We start from the raw sequence: 23,893 nt of genomic DNA, 5'->3' as shown, positions 1-23,893 counted from the left end.
CCAAGTTTCATTTTTCTTCAAGGAATCCATTTCTTCACACCATTTCATAGAATTTGAACTATTTATGGATTTTTCGAAACTTAGTGTCTCTTTTATGTTAGTGTGCTTTTCTGCCACTAAAGCATAAAAAATGATATCATCTTCCCCAAATTTGGTTGGTGGCTTTATTTCACGTTTGACTCGATCTCTTGCTAGCTGGTAGTCAGATGGCTGAATTGATTGAGATTCTGATATTTCTTCAGATGTAGCTTGCTATTTAGTATCATCACAACTGTTATCACTTGTTAAATCTTGAGAAAATTTTTCAATTTCAGCAAGTCTTCCACCTTGAACCTGGTTACCAGTAGAAGACGCAAAATTTTCTATCTCTTTCTTGGAGAAGGGCATGTTAGTTTCATCAAATATCACATCTTTGCTGGAAATAATTTTTGGGCTAGTTTGTTCCATAGGCCACAATATATGTAACGCCCCAAATTACCTAATAAGGCTTATGGCCCTGATTAGGGGGCCAAGATGTCAAATTATGGAGAATTAATTAAATATATATGATTTAATTATGAAATATGTGTTTATGTGATATATATATGTGTATCATTATATGATTACCTGAGTTATATTATAATATGACTAGATATGCATGTTTAGGTGTATTAAATATGCATGTGGGCTCGTTTCTTATTAGAAGGGCAATTTTCATAATTTGGCCCGTTACAGGTATATTTGGAATATATGTGCATATATATTGTGAGACCACATTATTATGTGGATTTATTTGGGTTACTCCGCACGAGGTGATCCTAGGGAGCAAGTTAGCGGGAAAGTCACAACAGAACCAAATACTTGACTCGGGGTGAGTCAAGGGGTATTTTGGGTATTTAGTACATTACTGGGATATCAGGTAATGGGAATAAATATTTGAGGATATATTCAGAGTTAGTGAGAATAGAAAAGAATGTTGGGAATTTTGACCATTTTACCCTCGGAGACGTTTTGGTACCCCGTGCCTCGGGATTTGCTTAAGGTTACTTGAACCCTAAGTAAGCCACACAAAAATAGAAAAAAACACTTAGCGGCTCTCTCATTCTCTCCCTCTCGTTACTCTTTATCTCATTTCCCTTGAGAAGTTTCTTTGAATTGTGAGGAGGAAAAGGCTGAAAACTTGGGAATCGAAGCTAGCTTAGGCTCGAGATTGCTTGGGGAAAAGATTAGTATTGTTTTGGGCAAAAAATGTATCGATTTTTAGCCTTAATTCTATATGTTTTCTCTAGTTTTATATGAGTTTTAGAGTTTTGAAAACTCAAATATTAATTTGGATATTTGGTGGGGTTTTGGTCAATTTTAAGCTTGGGTTTTGTTTGTGTTGAAGTGCTGAGTTGATTGGGAACTTTGCTTTTGGGTTTTGGCTATGTTTGGTTGGGTTTTTGGTGAGATTTGGCTTGAAGGAACGAGGGAAAAGCTAGGTTTTCATGTCGACCTGCGACTCTGTTCTTGGGGTGTCGCGACCCTCATGAACGATGGGAGAAGGAGGAACTGAATCTCCATTTTGAACTGGGACGCTTGTAAGGGTGTGCCGCAACGTGTGTGTTCAGAGTAGAGCCCTGGGACTCTCTGACTTGGGGCGGGTCGCGGCTCTTTTTCCTTGGGTCGCAGTGCTTGAAGGGCTTTTAAGCCCTGAGGAGGCCTTGACTACGAGAACTCAAATCTAAAGGCTCAGAATTGATTCTACTACTCGGTTTAGTAGAATTCGACGTCCCGGAGCCTAGGACTCGGTTTGGAAGCCTTTATTCGCTTGTTATTGACGAGATTCTATATCATAGTTGTAACGTCCCAAATTTGCTAATAAGGCTTAGTGCCTTGATTAGCGTGCCAGGAGGGCAATAGTTGATTTAATTATGTAATTACGTGGATGAAATGATTATGTGATTATAACTGCATGTTTTGGTGAATTAAGTATGCATGTGGGCCCATTTTGTTTAATAAGGGTATATTTGTAATTTTGGCCCGTTGACGGTATAAATGTAAATTATATGTGTGTTGTGCTTGAGGCCATAAGATTGTGGAGATTTATTTGTGATGTGTGCTTCGAGACGGTCCTAGGGAGAAGAATAGCGAAATAGTCACAACGGGGTCGAATACCCGGTTCGGGGGTGAGCCTAGGGGTATTTTGGGAAAATAGTACGTGTTCGGGGTTACCGGGTAACATGTAGTGATTTAGTCATTATGTAAGTATGTCGGGGGTTAAATGGGAATTCATAGGACTATTCGAGGAATTAGCGGAATGTGGCAAATGATGATTTTTCCCTTGGTGGTGTTAGAAGGGTTAAGGATTAAGTTAGGGGAATTTTGGGTATTTTATTGCTGGGGATAGACTTGGTTTTTCCTTACACACTAGAACTGACTAGAAATCAGAATAACACCCTCAACTTAGCTCTCCCTCTTTCTCTCTCTCGTGTACCTCTCTCTCTCTAAAGGTTTGGAGGTTTTGGGGAAATTCTTAAGGATTTGGCTGAGAATTGAGGCTGGGGACTTGGGAAAACAAGCTAGAAGTGTTGGGGAATTAGCTTAGGGTTGAATAATCAATTGAGGTAAGGATTCTGGTACTAAATTTTTAATTTTCTGCTGTGATTTTGTGAAGTTTTGCTTAGGTTCAAGCTTTGGTCTAATTTTGAGGTTTTGATGAGATTAGGAGATGGTTTTTGAAGTGTTTATATTGACTAAGTTGCCTAGATACAAATTCAAGGTTTAATTCTAGTTCTAGGCACTGATTTAAGTGGATTTTAGAGAGACTGGCTCGTAAAAATGCATGAGAATTTTTGGGTTTTGGGCTCAAGCCGCAGCCCTGTTCTTTAAGTGCTGCGGCTCGTGTGTGTGAAGAGGCCTGAGAAGCCTTTGATTTTGCCTAGTCACCACGGCGCAGGCAGGGCATGCCACGACCTGTGTTTCTAAGATGAGAGAGCTGAAGCTCTCTGACTTGCAGCGGGCCACGGCTCAAATTAGGGAAAATGGCCAAAATAGGGTTTTAATCTCGGGAATCCAAATCTTATGGCTCAGGAAGGATTCTACTACCCGATTTAGTAGAATTCTAGGTCCCAAAGGATAGTATTTTAATATGAAGTTTTTAGTTAGTTAGGGCTTGATAGATGTCTATTTATTGATGCGTTGTGACAAGGTTTCTACGTCAAGGCTTGAGTTTAGGGGATCGTGCTTGGGATCACATTAATCAATCAGCTCGGGACACAGGTAAGAAAATTGTTTGTGCCCGTAGAGTACGGAATGGACCGGTTATCTGTGCTGAATGCTTTATGTGAATGTTTATGACTAGTTGTGAAATGTTTATATGATTGTGAATGAACGGCGATGACCGGGAACAACGATGGTCGAGAACGGCGAAGGTCGTGAATAGCAAAGGCTGGGAACGACAAAGGCACACTGAATGCAGGCCGCTAGGGCAAGACCCTCTAAGTGTTCTGTATTCACCCGCTCGGTGAAGACCGTGAACCCAGTGCCTGGTAAAGCACCTGAGTCTACATAGGCCGTTATGTGTTTAATCTACTGTCTGTTGAAGCTTTATATAATTGGATTGGATTGTGATACGCTATGAGTTGAGTTTTCATGTTGGGCCTGGACTCATGGGTGCAGGTAAGGGCAAGGGAAAGGTCGACTAACCATGAGTTGGAGAGCGTGGAGAGATGTCTACATATTCGGCCTACCTGGCTACCACGACCGGGGTTCTTTTGTGGGATATGCTGCAAATGGCTAGTTTTGTCGCTTAGGTCAACAGTATCTAAACTTTTGAATTGCAATACATTTTTTAAACAGTGTTTTGGGATCCCAATGTATAAATTTTATGAATTTAAATGAATATCCAGTTCTTTAAAACTAACGTTCGTCAAATGAGCCTTTATTTCGATTTCATTACACTTTTCAACCTAAAACCTTGATTAGCGAGCTAATGACACATTTATAAATCACATGGTAACGACTTTAAGGTAGTAGGGCATTACCACTTAGTATTAGAGTGTGCCAAGGTTTATGGTCCCTAAAGATCGACCGACCATGTACGCTCGCTGCCAGAGACAAGCTCAACTTAGGGTTTGTCGGTATTAAATGAACTATGTGTTTAACTGTTTGTTTGAGTTACCTTGTTTGCCTGAATATTATAGATAGAGCATGAAGAATTTGTTCGTATATATGTATGATGCCGAGGCATGGCCCTTGATTGTTATATGCTTATGCATTGTGTCTGATGTGTTGATATGCTGTTTGTATGTGATTAATGGGACTGGGAGGTAGTTTTTAGATGCGGTTGTCATGCCTGATGTGCGACATCATTGATTGCAGGAATATTGAAGTTATGCCTCGGCGATCGATTAGACTCCGCAAAAATGTGGCCAAAGATAAAAACTAGGGTTAGGACCCTCCACTTGCCTCAGTTGTTTGCCGAATGGAAGCAAGACTTAAACGAATGGAAGATGAGCTCCAAGAACGGAGATAGTGTTGCGTAAATCAAAGCAAATAAAATTGTCCAAGTGTACACAGCCAACAACAAGTAATATAATGATACGAAAGATCGTCTCCACAGGGATTGATTATTATAATCAACTATTCTAAGCTTTAGTTGATGCAATTCAAGAGCGAAAAATATAAAATCAATAAATAGTAAACACTAGTCAAAAAGCATAAGAAATAAAATAAGATAAAATGGAAATTAATTAAATAACTAACAATTAAATTTAGAACCACAAAGTAATATTGTTATGATGGATAAATGAGCTAAAACCCATAATCCCCCTATTATACAAGTCTGGAACTATTGTTGTGACAATGCTGTGAGATCAGATGCAAAAATTATGGGTATTTCAAAATTGCATAACCCTTTTTCAAGTGCATTTATGCTAGCATGCTCCAAATGAAATTTTCATATGTCAATGCTAAATTAACACCAAGAACAACCAATTAAACCACAACCCAATAAAATATGCATGGTGATTATACATGTCTATATAAACACAATTAAATTAAAAATTGAAATAACAACATGCATCACTCAATTCCTAAGTCCATTAATCACAACAATTTTCATTTCTATAATTAACTCAATTTCTTACTAAAGTTGATCAAGCAATAGCAAGGGTATTCAATATAAACATTTGAGTGAAAAGCATCAAATCCCATAGGTTAAAAATAAAGTTCCAAGTCTTACATAATAGGGTTCAAACAAAGGTCTTAGCTACTCTAAAATTTTGTTCATATTCAAAATCTTAAAACACACTCATTCATGAATTCAACCATTAAAACAAAATAGAATTCTAAAATAGAGTAGGGATGTGACAAAGAACAAAAAGGAATGAAGAATGTGTAATCCAAGATGGTGATGGTGGCAATATTCTTCTCCTCTTGCTTCCCCACGTGCTCTCCTCCTGCAATGGTTGCTGTCCTCTTTTTTTTCAGAATGAGGCATATATCTCCCAAAAAGGGAAAATTCCCTTAGGTCACTCCAACCTTCCTCACGTGATTCCCCATTCCTTTGGGCATGTTTTCTTTTATTAATTTCTTGGAACAGCCCACTCAAAACCCAATCAAGACAAAAGATGTTGACTGTATAACATTTTTATCCAAGTGGCTAGATTTTCATCACTTGCTGCCAGGCAGTCAAACGCCCTAATGCTTCATCAATTCTCACTGCATCAGCTCCAGGAATCTCAACAGCACTTCCAATATTCAGCTTACCGTGATAATCCAACCCCTATTTTCACCATTCTAATAATCCAAATAAGTATGATTCATGCAAAATTTCCACTTAAATCTCTATTAAACATCTAGGGATAAAAATAGATAAACTAATGCCAAAAATGCACCTAAGCTGGACCCAAATCACTATTTTCCAAATGAAATGATATGTTAAATGAATAAAATAACTCTATATTAATAGAGTTATCACCACCCCAAACTTACCCCATTACTCATCCCGAGTGATGAATCTAATCCTATGACATCTCTAGACACTCCTACATTCAAGACACTACAATGCAAACATAGAAAAGACAAACAACAAAAACTAAAGGACACATGCAACTACTACTAGAAATCAAACTTCACAAGTTTATGGTGAATTAGGGATATCACTTCTCAAATCAAGCTTTCATAAGGTCACCTAAGTGTGTGAGCAAGCCAAGTCCTCAAAAGTTGAGTTGTCAACCAAACAAAGTTTTGAATGCTTTCCCCCGTGAGTGTGTAATTAGTTCTTCTCATAAGACCCTTTTTATATTGTTATTTGTGTTCCTCGACCAAGCTAAACCGTAATCCCAAGGTTCTACAATGTTTTCATATGTTGATTCAACGATCCCTCTCCACTAATGTAGTTGGCTTAGCAAATTAGATCAATAGGTCTTTCATTAGGTTGTAATGTAGGCTAGGCTTAGGGTTTGGATGGATATGGATTTTATGGTAGGCTAGAACCCTTAAACCTAGTTTGTCTTGGACCTCTCAAGAATATTACCCTATTCCCCAAGTATGTAGATGCAATCCCCAAATACATTTGGTGAATTCCTTCATTTTTCTACAACCACATGCTTTAAAAAAAACTACTAAACTTATACATATATATTTTTTTTCTTTTGAGAGTTTCTTTTTGTTCTTGAAAGTTTATTTTTTTCTTTTATTTTTGAACAGAAACATAAATAAATTCACAATAAAATTACAAAATGAATAATAACACTAAGCATGTGGTGTAGACAATTTACAAGAATAGTTTCCCTTAATGTTCCCACGCCCAATCTTTTTCACAAAATAATGTCCAAGACATACTAAGCTCAAGGGTTGGTGAAAAAAACAAAGGAAAACAAAAATCACAAAGGAGTCTGGCTCTCTTGCTTGGGCGAAAACAAATAAAATTAGGTTATCAAGCTCAAAAGATGTTACTAAGGATAAAAAATTATAAGGTAGGCATGAAAAGCTCAAACGATCTAAGAAAAATGCCTACATCATCTCTAATTCCTTAAGCCTTCTAGGATATCGCTTCAAGGGATCAATTGATCAATTCTAAAAGTTAGACCCTTCATGCATTTTTAGCTTGCTCTAGGAATATTGTAACACCCTGGATAGCCAAGACCGTTACACTGTGTGTTTATAAAAGTGCTAGACTTGCTAATCAAGTCATTTAATTGAAAACGTGTTACTGAAACTATAATGAAACTAGGGTTAAAAGATTTTGGTCTCAAAAGCTGCATTTCTTAAAAGATAACATTTTCTGTTTACACGGGGTCCCAAAAATAATAAGATTAAAACCATTTACTAAGGATTCAAGATTTAAATACAGTATTTAGCCATTCTAAGGCAAAACAAACTGTTAGGCATTCCCTGTCCTGATCCACTCCTCGGCCATGGCGACCGAACAACTGACTATGTACATTCAACCCCGCAGCTCTCCATCTCAGGATTGGTCCAACTTGCGTTTGCCTTTACCTGCACCAAGTAGCACCCGTGAGCCAAGGCCCAGCAAGAAAACACAATAACAAAGCATAAACAATCAATAGACAATCCAATATCTCATATCATGTTCTCAACAGTTTAAGCATCCATGATAACCAAGTATTCAGCATACCAAACATATCATTTCATAACAATAATCAGTTCACAAATGATAACTAGGGTTAGCGCCCTTAGGCCGCACCCTCTGTTTATCCCACTGACTCCGGCCCGCTTAAACCGAGCTCAGTGAATATAAAGTTGTCCTTGGCTACCAGTGGCCAAGCCGCGCCCTGTGCGCAAATATTGTATACGGCACCCTTAGGCCGTTTATCACATGTCCCATGGCATAATACCATCTATGACATTATACAAATATCGGGAGCACTTAGTCCCATCACAAGCATATAACCGGGTGTAGTTTTCTTACCTTTAAATTTGCTAGCTTCGTTCACTTTGATCCTTGAGCATGATCCCTCTTGAGCCCTAGCACACACCTTTTCTGGATGAGTTTAGCCTAGGTTGTCCTCCTCACAAGCTTGATCTTCTCCTCCTCAAACCCTTGGCTTGAATTCCCTAGACTTCCCATCAAATTCAGCTTAGACACCTTAGTTCAATACCAAAACCAGAAACTGAAGAAACTTCAAAGTCTTACCTCAACTAAATGGCTTGTTCTTGCTAAACCCTCGCCAATTCTTCAAGCCAGACCAAGGACTCTAGCCTCAAGCTTACTCTGGCTTCCCCTGAGTTTCTGCTCCAAAATACCTCAAGAATTGATGGAGATATGCCTAAAACCGACCTTGGAAATGGCCTGCTCTTCTTTCCCTTCTTTTCCTTTCTTTCCTTTTCTTTTCTTTTCCTTCAGACTCTAGACTTTTCCCACTAAGGCATAAAACCTGATAACACTTATCCTATAGAAGCCAAATGACCAATCTGCCCTCCCTTTAATTCTAAGCCTTTAAATGCACCTAGGGGCATTTTGGTCCTTTCACCCAATTCCCGCTAATTCCTCGAATGTCTCTAATATTTATTGCTTACTTCCCGACACCTAACCAACCACCAATTATATTCTTAAATGTCAAAATGGACTCCAATATATTCTCTAAATTCCCATTTATACCCCCAGGCTCGCCCCGAGCCGGGTATAAATCCCCGCCGTGACTTTTTCGCTAACCCGCTTACTAGGATCGTCTTGAATCATAGATCACAAATATATCCACATAATAATGTGGTCTCAACAATTATCATACATATATACAGTTATGCCCTCAACGGGCCAAAATTACAATCATGCCCTTTCTAACTTAATCAGGGCCTACATGCATACTAATACACATAGTCATGCATCACAAATATTCAAATAGCCATATAACATGCTTTTAATCATTAAATCATATATATTCCAATTATGCCCTCTCGGCACACTAATCAAGGCCCTTAAGCCTTATTAGTAAATTTGGGTCGTTACAAATATTCGGTCATATGATTAAACTAAGTACATAAAATGGGGTCACAATCTCACTTAAATTTGGCTAACAACTCTCATATCAATTTCTCGAGGCTCAATCAAACACTAAAACTACCTATGTTTAGCTTGTGCATTTTATCATTGAGTTTCTCCCTATTTCAGCATTTACTTAATTATTGCAGTATTGATTCCTAAACCAGACTCATGCAGTGCCTAACTAAAAATAAAACAGGTAATGGATATATTACACCACCCAAACTGAAAGTGATGCAATGTCCCCATTGCAAAAGACAGAAAAAAACAACACCAATAAAACTAAACTGACATTAAACGAAATAGCAGTCCAAAATCATATCAAAGAAAAATGATAAATTGAAATTAAATAAAGTAATACAAAGAAAACTTAAAGCATAAACTTAAAAACTCCCTCAATGTTGGTGCTAGTCTCCTGGTGGAAATTTTTGGTGCAGGTGATATGGATTGGACAAATTCGTGGGAAATGATGGCATGCCTTGAATTCCGAAGTGGGCACCAATGGCGGCGTCTGGAAAAAACAACATCCAACTTTTCTTTTGTGCACACTCTCTGATTTCCTCTAGGATAATCTCCCCCACATAAATTAACCTCCCATCCATGAGGCAATATACAATAATAGCCCTTTTCAATGTCATTGTGGATGAGTGAGATGTTGGCATTAGGCTATGGCAGATGAAATAAAGCCAAACTTTGGCTTCATTCCTCAAATACCTCTTGGAGACTGTGACACTGCCTTGTGTTGATTATTCCCATCTAGCTCCTTCTTTGGAAATAGCAGTAATAACTTGCTCTAATAGCTCTTCATTTGACTCCCGTAGCATAAACCTGTAATCATCAAAATCCTCCATGCGATACACCTCATATGCCTCATTAATGGTCATCGCTGTGAAACGTATGTCACAACCTCTGACTTGCACCAGCATGGCCTCACTGTTAGTCAAGTTGGCATAAAAATCTCCGACTATTGTTTCATCAAATCCCGCCCTTACTCCACCAAAACTCTTCCAGCTAAATTCAAGGCATAGGGACTTCACATATAATTTTTTTTCAATCTCTATGCTACTGTCTAGCTTGAACCCTTTTTCGCCCCAAAGTTTGAGATGGGAAAATGTTTCATTGTACCTCTTTTTCAACTGTGTCATTTTGGAAGCGAGGGAGTTCACTTGGTCGTGCTTTAATTTTCTTTGTGGTTTTATTTAACCCCATTTATTTTAGCACAGATGTTCACCACTAAAGAGAAATAACCGGAATAGAGATAACCACAAGGACCTTAGAAAATACAAAACAACCTCCCACAATGTAAAACCACAATCAGCTATCAATTTCACCAACAGAATTCTAACAATTTTTTTTAAGTGATAGTGAGAAGAAATGCAATCCGCCTCCCAAGCTTTGAACAATAACCACACTGTACATCCCCGAAAATACCCTAGACCATAACAAGGGTTTCCTCACAAATTTCCATAGCACTATTAACAAATAATAACCAACAAACTTACATATAAAATGCCCCAAACCCCCAAACTATCATCAAGAAATTCTGAGTACGTTACCTTCTTCAGAGCAAATTGCACAATTTGTTTTTTCTACAGAGTGGTTGTAACGCCCTGCTATTTAAGGTCCGTTACCAAGTGTGTTTGAAATTAGTGTTGGACTCGCTAAACGAGTCATTTGGACTAAACAAGTGATTAAGCCAATAAAGGTTCAGGTATTTAAAATTTTGGGTAAGTCATAAACATTTACATTAAACAAAACTTTTGTATTTATATGGGATCCCAAAATACAAGTTTAAAAGTCGGTTACAACCTCAAGGTTACAAAATAAGCCGACCTAGGCGGCAAAACTGGGTCCAACCCTAGCTTCCTTGATCTTCTCGGCTGTGGCGGTCGAATGAACTGCATATGTACACGTCACTGCTATCACTCTCCAAATCAAGGCTGGCCAAGCTTCTTCTTACCCTTACCTGCACCACAAAGCAACCGTGAGAAAAAAGACTCAAAAAGAATTCATATTCAAGAAATTCATGAAATAATATAGCAGACTTAGCAGTAATAATTGAAACTAAGCATAAACACTATACAGATCAACAACCTTGGAGTTGCACAAGTGCGGTTGCACCCCCTTTCTATTCATATGGCATCCAAGCCAATCAAGTGTTTAATGCACTTCCATTGTGGCCCAGCCATACCAGCCTGCGCTCAACGCACATAATGCCAGTCTCGGCTAATAAGCTGAGTATTGCAGATCCTTGACTTATAAGTCGAGCCTCATAGACCCACAACTTATAAGTTGAGCCCCTTAAATCAAGTATGCCCTTGATATACAATCACATAATATGTTTATCACACGTACATATACAATGCATTAAAACATAGATACACAGAAATAATCATAATCATAATCATGCGCATTGATAGGGCCAACGCGCAAATCAAGACTATGTTCAGCATACGTGCAAAGCTCTAACCATGTATATCATATTCTGGGTGTAGTTTTCTTACCTTTGGTCCAGTGCAAGCTACCAATGAACGACCCTTGAGTATGATCCCTGATCCGAGCCCCTAGCGATAACCTAGTCACAACCAAATAGGGAATCCTATCAAAACGAGTAAATAAAGGCTTTCGGACTGAGTCTTAGCCTCCGGGATGTCGAATCCTACTAAATCGGGTAGTAGGATCAACCCCGATCCCTTAGGTTTAAGTTCCCATTATTAAAACCCTTTTTGGCCAATTTTTTATTTTGAGCCACGGTCCCAAGCTCTTGAGCCACGGCCCCGCTCAAGTCAGATCCCTAAAACCCTCTCTGACTGCACTTAGTGCTGCGGCGCTCCTAACTGGCTCCGCGGCTTAAATAACCCAGCAGCCCAGCTGCTTCTCCTTCGTCCAACCTAAACCGCGACACCCAACAACATGGCCGTAGCTCGACCTGAAACCCAAATTTTTCTTTGAATCCAACCCTTCTAAAATCATACCAAGGCTTCCCCAAAGCCCCAATTAAGTCTGAAAAACATTAACACACAATATATACATCACAAACAACCCAATAACCAACTTAAATTAAAATAAAACTCAAAATCCATCAAAGCCTAAAATTCTAAAAAAAAAACTTCAACCACAGGAAAATAAACCCAAAACAGAAAAAATTCTTACCTCCAATGGCTGAGTTATTGTCCCAAGTTGCTTCTAGCTTACTCCTAGACACCAACCCTTCAATCCTAAGCTTGTTTCTTCAAAAATCACAAAATCCACAAGTCACCAAGGAGGGAGAGAGAGAGTTAGGGAGTGTTCCTTCTATTTTTCTGAGTGTTTTCCTAATTCTCTACAGCCTTCCAAATTAGCTAAGTCATGCCAAAACCTACTCAAAGACCCAATTGCCCCCAAACCCAAACTTACCTCTTCAACACTCACAAGGGCACTTTGGTCAATTACCACCATTCCCTCTAGTTCCTAATAAACTCCACGCATCCAAATAAATCCCAACTATTTTCAAGCAATAATCATTTAATCTCCCATTGCTCGATAAACCCCAACAATGTGCTAAATTACCAAAATACCCCTAAGCTCACTCCGAGCCGGGTATTTAAACCCCACTGTGACTTTTTTGCTAACTTGCTCGCTAGGACCGTATGGTGCAGAATAACCCAAATGTATCCACATAATAATGTGGTCTCAATCATACACACGCATATTTACAATTATACCCTCAACGGGTCAAAATTATGAAAATGTCATTCTAATAAGAAATAGGCCCACATGCATGTTTAGTACTTCTAAACATGCAAGCATAATTATAATATATTATAATTCACATATTGAGATGCTCATAACACATAAGCACACAATTAATACAAGTATTGCCTCCCAGCCCACTAATCCAAGCACTAAGTCACATTAGGGATTTTGGGGCATTACAGTGGCAAACTCAGTTTGGGGCTAACCCGTGCATGTGGGGCTTTGGCTTGGACGATAGTGGATGTGTGGTGCGGTCTCAGGTCATGGCTAGCAGCTAGGCTGCATGAGTGGCTAGGTTGTTCTCTCGGTAGGGGCTTCAGAGTGTGGGTTTGGTTCGGGTTACGAGTGAGGTAACGAAGGTGGTGGTGGTTTTGGATCGTGGTGAGAGGGCGTGGGTTCAGATTCCAACGCAGAGGAGGAGCTTGGGTGGGGGTCCGGTTTAGCTGGGGTTGTGGTTGGGTTTCAGGGAGACAGAGCTGGGTGGTGGGTTAGCAGATGGAGGAGGCGGAGGTGGCAGATGGAGAAGAAAGGTGAAAAAAGAAAGAAAGGGTAATTTTAGGGTTTGTGAAGTGAAAGAGTAAAAAAAATTTGTTTTATTTAATCTTTTTTTAATATCTGTGATGCCACGCCCTTCGCCCTGCGATGTATTGTAGGGCTCTCTGTATTATGCTCAAAAAATTTCCTCAAATTTGCTCACTTTTTGCCCAGTTTTCGCCTAACCTCAATGCTGCAGCATTGTCTGAGCATTGCACCTAGTATTTTAAAAGATAAACCAGTAATAAAAATCAGCGGATTTCAAGTTTCATACCAGATTTTTTTTTCTTCTTCTTCATTTTTTAGCATCAAATCAAAGCCCACTACCCCCAAACTGAGCAGAATAGTCACCTCAACTCACCTTTTTTAATTTTCCACCAATTAACATGGAGAGATATAGGCTGCCATTATTAGGAAAAATAAAACAAAAATGCAAATTAACCAACCAAAACCACTATTGTACATTTTTGCTGGCTAGAGATTTACACAATAAGCCCGGCAGCTACATCCTTTTCTCCATCATGGATCAGCTATGTGGAGTGAAGTCTTATTCCTCTTGACCTCACCTAAAATATAGTGCTTCAGTCGCTGCCCATTCATTTTGAACTCAACCCGATTAGAATCTTTTAAATCCACCGCCCCATATGGATACACCCTTGATACTGTAAAAGGACCTGACCAGCGTGATTTTAGCTTCCCAGGAAATAACTTCAGACGTGAATTAAAGAGTAACACTTGCTGGCCTTCTTCAAACACCCGAGCTTGAATGTGTCTATCATGCCATCACTTAGTCTTCTCCTTATACAACTTGGCATTCTCATAAGAAAACAACCTTATCTCTTCTAATTCATTAAGCTACAATAGACGAGCCTCCCTAGCTACATGAGAATCAAAGTTTAATTTTTTTCATTGCCCAATAGGCACGATGCTCAAGTTCCACAGGTAGGTGACAAGTCTTCCCAAAGACCAAGCGATATGGAGACATGCCTAATGGGGTTTTATAAGCTGTCTGGTATGCCTACAAAGCATCTTCTAATTGTTGTGACCAATCCTTCCTTGATGGATTCACCACCTTTGCAAGAATACTTTTAATCTCTCTGTTTGACATCTCAGCTTTTCAATTGGTTTGTGGATGATACCCCGTGTCGATCTTGTGGCAAACACTGTATTTTGCTAAAAGTACTGTCGATACTTTATTTACGTCACTAATTAAAGCTCTTGGCATGCCAAATCTTGTAAACAGAGGCTTATGGAGGAACTTCATCACCACTTTAGAATCATTTGTAGGACTAGCTATTGCCTCCACCCACTTAGAAACATAATCAACCTCCACTAAGATATATAGATTCTCGAAGGATGGAGGGAAAGGACCCATGAATTCAATCCCCCAAACATCAAGAAATTCCACCTCAAGTATATTAGTGAGAGGCATTTCACTCCTCCTTGAGATTTTACCTACTCTCTGGCAGCGATCACAACAAGAAACATAAGAGTAAGCATCCTTGAAAAGAGTAGGCCAGAAAAAACCAGATTGGAGCTCCTTAGCAGTAGTGTGTGATCCTCCAAAATGACCCCACAAGGACAAGAATGACAATGACATAGAATATCAGCCACCTCTTGTTTAGTCACACACCTTCATATCATCTCATTAGCACATTGCTTAAATAGATATGGTTCCTCCCAAAAGTAAGTTTTCACATCATGAAAGAATTTCTTTCATTGTCGACTTGATAAATATGGAGGCATGAGTCCAGCTGAGAAATAATTTGCAAAATCATCGAACCATGGTATCTCACAAGAAGTCTTCACCTCAAAAATCTGCTCATCAGGAAATGTCTCATTCATAGAAACATGATTTTGAGATACACCATCATGGTCCATCCGTTATAAATGGCCGGCCACCTTGTTTTCCACTCCCTTTCGATCTTGTATCTCTAAATCAAACTCTTGAAGCAATAAGACCCTATGAACTAGCCTTGGCTTAGCATCTTTCTTTGCTATCAAATACTTTATCGCTAAATGATCTATGAAAACAATGTCCTTGGAACCCACAAGATAAGAGTGAAATTTATCAAAAGCATATACAATGGCCAACAACTCTTTTTGAGTTATAGTATAATTCACTTGGGATCCCATTCACGTACGACTTGTGTAATAAATGGAGAGGAATACCTTGTCTCTTCGCTGCCCCATAACAGCCCCAACGGCATAGTCATTTGCATCACACATAAGTTCAAATGTTAAAGACCAATCAGGTGCTAAAATAATAAGAGTGTCGACGGTGAGAACTCGTCAACAAATTAAGGTCAGAAAATTCAAAGACTTAACTAGGAACTTATGAACTTAGGAAAATTTATGGAGACTTAGAGAAAAATTGCAGAAAAGTAATGGAAGAAAACATGTATATTTCTCTTTGAATAGCCTGGCATAACAAGAATTTTCCAACCCATTCGTATGAGGGGTGGAGGTCTATTTATAGCTTGGCTCTAATGGCCGCTGATACAAGGTGGTCCTGGGGGAAAAGAAGGTACACAGGTACACTGTCATGGTAGTGGCACAGGTCATGGTGGAGTAGAGGATTGTGGTGTTGATGCTTGTTCGTGGTCAGAGACATGCAAGTTATGCCACCACTCCTCGTACTTCCACTACTTGCTAGGCACGGATGTCAAAGTCACGCCTCTGTCCTTGTCAGGGTCGTACTTGGTGGGTCTCAGGTCTTCAAAATTTGTCTTCGCAATAAATATTGCTATTTTCTACTAAGTGTTTAAGAACTTATAGGTTCTTAAATGGGGAAGTGTGGGTCCCCTTTATGCAGGCCCTGTATTCTTTATATTGAGGCATTTTTTGGCAATCCTTATGTTGAACTTGCAGCATAAGGCACAAGGGGCTTTGGTGTCCTTACATGCATCAGGGAGGTGTCATGGCACCTGGGTGAGTTGGGCCTCACTATGTGAGGCACGTTCTCCTTGGAGGTGCATTGCAGGCAGTGAGGAGGTGACATGTAACCTACATACAAACGTCAAGTGCGCGTGAGGTGCCTGATGAACATGAAACGCCAGGTGCGTACGAGGCACTAGGGGCCCGCAAGGCGCCAGGCGTGTGCGAGGTGCTAGGGGCCTGCGAGGCATCAGGTGCGCGTGAGATGCTAGGCGCACGCGAGGTGACTGATGTGCGCGAGATGCTAGATACGCGCAAGGCGCCTGGTGTGCGTGAGGATCCAGGGATGTGCGAGGTGATGGGTGCGCACAAGGCGCTTGATGCCTTGTGTGATATTCTTGCAATGCGAGTGGGCCTCTAGGGCTTCACTCATCTGCAGAGTGGACCTTACGGGGCTTTAGACATGATTGCTTTGGACCTTGAAGGGACCTTAGACACGTGATGTGGGTCTTTTACCGGTGTGGAATTCTTAGCATCCACACTTGCCCCCCAGTCTAAGAGAGGGCCTTTAGGCACTCTGGTAGACTCTTCGGTATTGTGTCTTCAACGCATAGGTGGTGTTATTGTGTTTCTGGAACATTAAATACCTCTCATTTTTTTTTATATATATGTGATCTCTTGTTATCGTTTCTTTATGTTTAAGGTCCTTTCGAACCTGCTCATGCATGCAGGAGCAAAAAGGGGTTCGATAGGTCTTTTTTTTTGAAAACTTGATAATGTTTTATCTGGATCGGTAGTTATAGTCTCTTTGGTGCACCTTGACTATATTTGTAAGGATATGTTGACCCTTTGGGTTCTATCTATCCTTTTATATATTTTTGCGTGTGCTTGTTATTTTTTGCGAGAAGCGTCCTTCTTATCATTATGCATAATATTATTTTTACAAGGGTCGCTTTTAGGACCCTTTTTGGCTAGACGACTTGTGGGCCTGTAACGACCCAAATTCACTAATTAGGCTTAAGGGCCTTGATTAGTGTGCCTGGAGGGCATAACGGAGATTATGTGTGATTGTAATGATTAAGATGCATGATTATGATTTAAAGCATGTTATATGACTATGTGTATTATGTTATGTGATAATTATGCTATGTGATTTGTACCACGTGGGTGTGGTGATATCAATGTGATGCACATGACGAGACGGTCCTAGAAAGCTAGATAATGGTAACTGGTGATTTGGTAACTTGTGTAGCTGTTAGTAACCATAGAGAGTAACAAGTTTTGTTGGAGAAGTGGTAGAATTGTAAAACTAGTAAAAGGACAAGTATGCCCTTGAGGTTTAGTTAGGAAGGGATATTAGTGGAGGGATAAAGTGGTCTTTTGGCAATGAATAGATGAGCTTCAGCTGAGAAGAAAAGTTAGTCACGTATAACACTTAGGAAGTTGATTTATGTTGAAATTGGAGGAAAATCTAGAAGAAGAGGGAAGCTGAAGTTGGGAGACCTAAGAAGAGAATTTTGATGATTCAAGGCAATTAAGCTAAGCCTAGGCCAAGGTTACTCAGAGGTAAGGGTCTATCTATGATTTGTTTAAGTTTCAAATCTAGTTTTTGGAGGATAAGCATGAATTGAAGTAAGTTAGTGGCTGGTTTCGCATGAATTCAGAGTTGGAATAATCAAAAGAGAAGGTGATTTGAAGCTAGAGTTGAGGAGAATTCAAGCTGGGGTCTTGACTGAGGTAAGAGTGTATCCTGTTTAATTTTTGTAGCTGTTATGGATTAAGAATCTAAAGGGTTTGGTTTGCACTTTTCTTAAGTCTTGGTTTAAGTGTTTGAGTCTGAAATTTAAGTGTGAATTCTGTGAATGGTTGTATAATTGAGCTAGATTATGATGTTTGTAGGTTGTTGAAAGGTTTATTTGGGGTTTTGAGTTGGTTCTGGGGCTTAGGTATGAGTTTGGGGTGATTTGGAGTGATTTGGGTTCGGGAAAAATGCAGGGGAAAACCCAGATTTCTGGGCTCGCGAAGGAGCGCCGCGGCGCGAGGCTGTTTCTGGACAGAGCAAGTTCTCTGACTTGCTGGGCGCCGCGGCTCAAACTTTCTGGGCGCCCCGGCCCTATAGGGCTGCGCCGCGGCACTAGGCCAATTTCAGGACATGGGATTTTGCAATTTTTAGCCTTTGCTCCGGGGGTTCGGGGGATGTCTTTGGTGCATTGTTTTAGGGATTTGGGGAATTCCGAGAGTGTGGGATTGGTTCCGGGAAGTAGTTTTGGATTGATTAGTGATAAAGGATGTTTCATTTGTGATGTGATGATGTCTTTGGAGAGGCTCGGGGTAGAGGACCGTGCTCGCGGCTTCGTGGCATCAGAAACTAGTGAATTGAAAGGTATGATTGTGATGGGACTAAGTGCTCCCGAGAGTTGTATCATGTCAATGTTGGTATTACGCCATGGGACATGTAAAAGCGGTCTAAGAGTGCCGTACATGGTTTTAGCGCGCAGAGCGCGGATTGGCCACTGGTAGCCAAGGAAAATGGAATAACGGAGGGAGCAGCCTGAGGGCGCTAGCCCTAGTTATCATTTGTGAACTGTAAATGATATGAATTGACATGCCTAGTATGTGGAATACTTGATTATACTGATTGATGATATGGTTGAGATTATGTAATGCAATGTGGGATATTGATTTGTTTGCTAATTGCTTATGCTTTGTTGCTATTGTGTTTTCTTGCTGGGCCTTGGCTCATGGGTGCTACGTGGTGCAGGTAAAGGCAAGGGCAAGCTGGACCAAGCCTGAGGTGGAGAGCTCCGAGGTGAAATGTACATAGCCAGCGATTCGACTGCCACGGTCGAGGAGTGGACCAGGACAGGGATCACCTAACTGCTTATTTTGCCTTAGTATGGCCGGTTATTGTACATAAACCTTGTGTCTTTTACAAACGATCTTTGAACTTAATATTTTTGGGATCCCATGTAACAGATGATACTTTTTAATGATAATGTGGCTTTTGAGACCAAAACGCTTTTAACCCTAGTTCCTTTATAGTTTCAATGACACGATTTTATTTAAATGACTTGATTAGCAAGTCTGACACTTTATAAACACACAGTGTAACGGTCTTGGCTATCCAGGGCGTTACAAGGCCGCTCTAGGCTTATTGGTGGATGCTCTCCCTGAGGCCTTTTCCCTTGTGGAGGTATTAGCCTTTATTAGGAGGCTCTTTTTGTAGGACCTTTTGACTCTCTTGATGTTCATAAGGGTAGCTAATCCTCATGAACTCAAGAGATGTCTTGCAAGGTTTCCTTCTTTATTTCTCTTTTTTTTTCTTTTTTTACAAGGGTCTCTTTTAGGACCCTTTTTGGCTATATATTCTGCCCCCCAAGGGGTTGATGAGATTTATCTCATTGAACACTTTGGTCATTTTATCCCCACTATGTGCACATATCTGTTATATGAGTGTTCTTCATGACAAACAAATAATAAAAAAAAAGGAAAAGTAACGACTGGGATAAAAGATGAAATGTTCTTGTTAAAGATAGGTAGATTACAAAGGTGCTCATGGAAGTATTGCATCTATTAAGGTTTTTGGGATAACCTCCTTAATTCTTAACTTTTTAACCTGAACTTGCATACTTAGACAAAGTAATGACATTCTTGCCTCAGATATGGGGGTCTTACTGATAATATTTTTTTTAGGTGTTATGCATTCCACGCTCTAGGTAGCATGGTATCCTCCAAACGCGCTAACTTGTAGGTGTTAGGGGGCACCACTTGGGCAACTTGGTAGGGTCCCTCCCAGTTCGCCCCTAGTACACCCACCCTGAGTCGCGAGTGTTTGGCATGATTTTCTCAACACGAGCTCTCTGACCTTGAATGTTCTCTCTTGCACCCTTGAGTTATAATACCTTGCAGCTCGCTGTTGATACGTTGCCAACCTTAGTTGTGCCTTTTCTCTTCTCACCTCCAACAGGTCCAAATTTTTTGCCAATACTGCATGGTTAGCCTGGTTATCGTATGTTTGTACACGAAAGGAGTTGACTTTCATTTCTATTGGAAGAACACCCTCGCACCCATAGGTTAAGACAAAAGGTGTTTCTCCAGTAGTGGAACGGGGAGTGGTCCTGAAGGCCCAAAGCACATTAGGCAGTTCTTTGACCCATACTCCCTTCAACTTCTCCAATTATGTTTTCAGGTTCCTTTTTAGGATCTTGTTGATGGCCTCCACTTATCCATTGGCTTGCGGGGTGTACTATAGTGGAAAAATTCCTCTTGATCCCCCTTTCTCTACAATATTCGTCGAATAACCCCTCTTCAAACTGGGTTCCATTGTCGGAGATTATCTTGTAGGGCACTCCATATCTGCAGACGATAAACTTGTTGACAAAGGCAGTGATTTTCTTAGATGTTATATTTACTAGAGGCTCTGCTTCAATCCATTTAGTAAAGTAATCAACTCCTACAACCACATACTTTGCTCCCCCTCTTCCTGTTGGTAACACTCCAATCAAGTCGATCCCCCACACTACAAAGGGCCACGGACTGGTCATGCTCACCAGCTCATTTGGTGACTATTTGGGGTAATTCGAATGTCTTTGGCATTTGTCTCATCTTCTCACGAATTTGGTCGCGTCCTTTTCCATGGTAGGCTAATAATACCAGTGTTGCATGGCATTTTTTGCCGTTGATTTCCCCCCAGCATGATTTCCACATTCTCCTCCATGTATCTCTTGTAGAACCTTGGATGCCTCCTCCTTGTCTATACACCAGAGGAGCGGGGTGGAGAAGCCTCCTTTATACCAGAATCCATCTACTAGGGTGCATTGGGAGACATTGTAAATCAGTTTACGGGCATCCTTTTTATCCAAAGGCAACATTCCATCGATTAAGTTCCCCGAGATGGGTGTGGACCATGACTCCTCTGGAGCATTGACCATGTGAACTTCCTCTTTTGCTATACCTGGCCTGGACAGGTATTCCACTGGGATGGACTCAAGCGTATCTTCATCCCGGGTAGAGGCGAGCTTTGCGAGAGCACCAACATTCATGTTTTGCTCTCTTGGGATTTGTTTTATGGTGTACTTTTCAAACTGGTCCAAATACCCTCTTACCTTGGCTAGGTATACAACCATCTTTGGGCCTCTAGCTTGATATTCTCCTTTCACCTGAAATAATACCAACTGTGAGTCACAAAAGACATGCAAATGTGTTACCTTTTGCTCTTTGGCAAGTCGTAGGCCAGCCAGGAGTGCTTTATACTCTGCTTCTTGTTGAAAGCTTCAAATTTGAATCTTAATGCGCAATATATCTTATGCCCTTCAGGTCCTGTCATTACTATGCCAGCACTGGCCCCTCCTTCGTTGGACGCTCCATCTACATGGAGGCTCCATTCTTCAGGTTGTTTTTCCCCTCCGCAAGCTAATTCATTATCTTCTATTTCTCCCTCTTCATGGGGTCAGTAGGCCAATTCGAATATAAAGTCTGCAAGTACTTGTTCGTTGATTAAGATTCTTAGGGTATAACTGATGTCAAACTGACTTAATTCAATCGACCATTTTAGCAACCTTCCTGAAGTCTCTGGCTTATGCAAGGCTTGATAGAAATGGGTGTTGGTGAGCACTTCAATAGCATGAGCATGAAAATAGGGCCTTAGCTTTCGCGAGGCCACTACCAAGGCATGTGCTAATTTTTCTATTTCTGGGTACCGGGTTTCTGCATCTACCAGGAACTTACTGACATAGTATACGGGCTATTGGTGCTTCTTTTGCCCTTTGAATAGGGTGGCGCTTATGCCATGCTCTGACACTGCTAAGTACATGTACAATCTTTCCCCTTTTTCTGGCGTAGACAGAAGGGGCAGTTTTCTAAGGAACTCCTTTAGCTTAGCAAAGGCTTCCTGAAAATCTTCATCCCAAGTGAACTTTTTGTTCCCTTTTAGGATCTTGAAGATGGGGAGGCACTTGTCGGTGGATCTGGAAATGAACCTATTGAGTGCTGCTACTCTCCTTGGTAAGCATTGCACCTCCTTTTTGTTTCGTGGTGGGCACATTTCAAATACTGCTATGATTTTATCAGGATTGGCCTCGATACCCCAGTAATTTACCATAAAACCGAGGAACTTTCCCGATGAAAATCCAAAGGTGCATTTCAGTGGGTTCAATTTCATTATGAATCTTCGGAGGGTGTCAAACAACTCACCGAGGTTGTTTGTGAGCTCTCCCACTCTCTTTGGTTTTACCAACATATCATCTACATATACTTCCATATTTCTTCCTATCTGATTTGAAAACATTTTGTTTACCAACCTTTGATAAGTAGTGCCTCCATTCTTTAACCCAAAAAGGAATCACCTTATATCAATAAAGACCCTTGTCTGTTATGAATGAAGTATGCTCTTCATCAGCTGGGTTCATCGGTATTGGGTTGTACCCAGAATAGGCATCCATGAAGTTAAGTAGCTTGTGCCCAGCTGTGGCGTCTACTAACTAATCTATCCTAGGAAGTGGGGAGCTGTCCTTGGGGCAGGCTTTATTGAGGTCAGTAAAATCCACGCAAGTCCTCCACTTCCTATTGGGCTTCGGGACTAGGAACAGGTTGGATACCCATAATGGGTAGAATGATTCTCGGATAAATCCATTTGCCTTTAATTTGTCAACTTCTTCTTTCATGGTTGCGTATCTCTCTGGATCTAGCGCCCTTCTTTTCTGCCTCGCATGTCTTGCTTTTGGGTGGATGTTCAAGTGATGGCACATGACTGATGGGTCTATCCCCACCATGTCTTCATGACTCCAAGTGAACACGTCAAGGTTATCTTTCATAAATTCTACCAACTTTTCTTTCATGAGATCCGAAAGATTTCTCCCCACCTTCAACTTCCTCAACGGCTCATCCATAAATTTGATTTCTTCAAACTCCTCTACTGACTCAGCCCTGGATACCTTTGCGACTCGTGGGTCCAATTTGTGTGGGTTTGCGCTTCCGTGTGCTACCATCGCCAAAGGTATTGACAGTTTTATGGTTGTGTGGAAGGATGTGTTATAACATTCCCTCGCTTCCTTCTACTCCCCTTTCATGCTCGCTATCCCCATAGGAGTCGGGAATTTCATGACCAAGTGATATACTGAGGTTATTGCCTTCAATTCTCTTAGGGAGGGTCTCCCTAATGCCGCATTGAAGGCCAAGGCACAATCTACCACGACAAAGTTTGCCATTATGGTGGTTTGTCTTGGTTACTCTCCTATGGTGAGGGCTAACTCAATTGCGCCTATGGGCTGTATCGAGTCTCTTGTAAACCCATATAGGGAGGTATTGCAGGGCTTTAGGTGCCTGATGTTCAGTCCCATCTTCTCTAAGGCTGGGCGATATAGGATATCTACAGAGCTCCCATTGTCCACAAGGACCCGATGCACCCTCATGTTCGCAAGTTGTATAGTCAACACCAAGGGATCGTTGTGAGGAAAATGCACACCCTGTGTGTCTTCTTCGGTGAAGGTTATCGAGACATTCTCCCCCTTAAACTCTTTGGGGGGTGTTGCTCAAAACATAAGATGCATGGAGTTAGACTTCACTTGCCTTCTCTGGCGTATTTATCTCGCCCCTTCCTCAGTTCTCCTCCAAATCCTAGCCCTCCGAAGATGGTCCTAACCTCTGCTTGCACCTCTGGGGCTACATCTCGTGCCCGTGGTGAGGGTATTCCTTCTTTCGGTCTATGGTTTCCTCTGTGGATGTATCTGCTCAAGTTTCCCCTGCGTGTAAGCTCTTCCATTTCTACCTTCAAATGAGTGC

This window comes from Humulus lupulus, chromosome 3, assembly GCF_963169125.1.
Source record: "Humulus lupulus chromosome 3, drHumLupu1.1, whole genome shotgun sequence".
NCBI lineage: Eukaryota > Viridiplantae > Streptophyta > Magnoliopsida > Rosales > Cannabaceae > Humulus > Humulus lupulus.
This window is presented reverse-complemented; position numbering follows the sequence as displayed.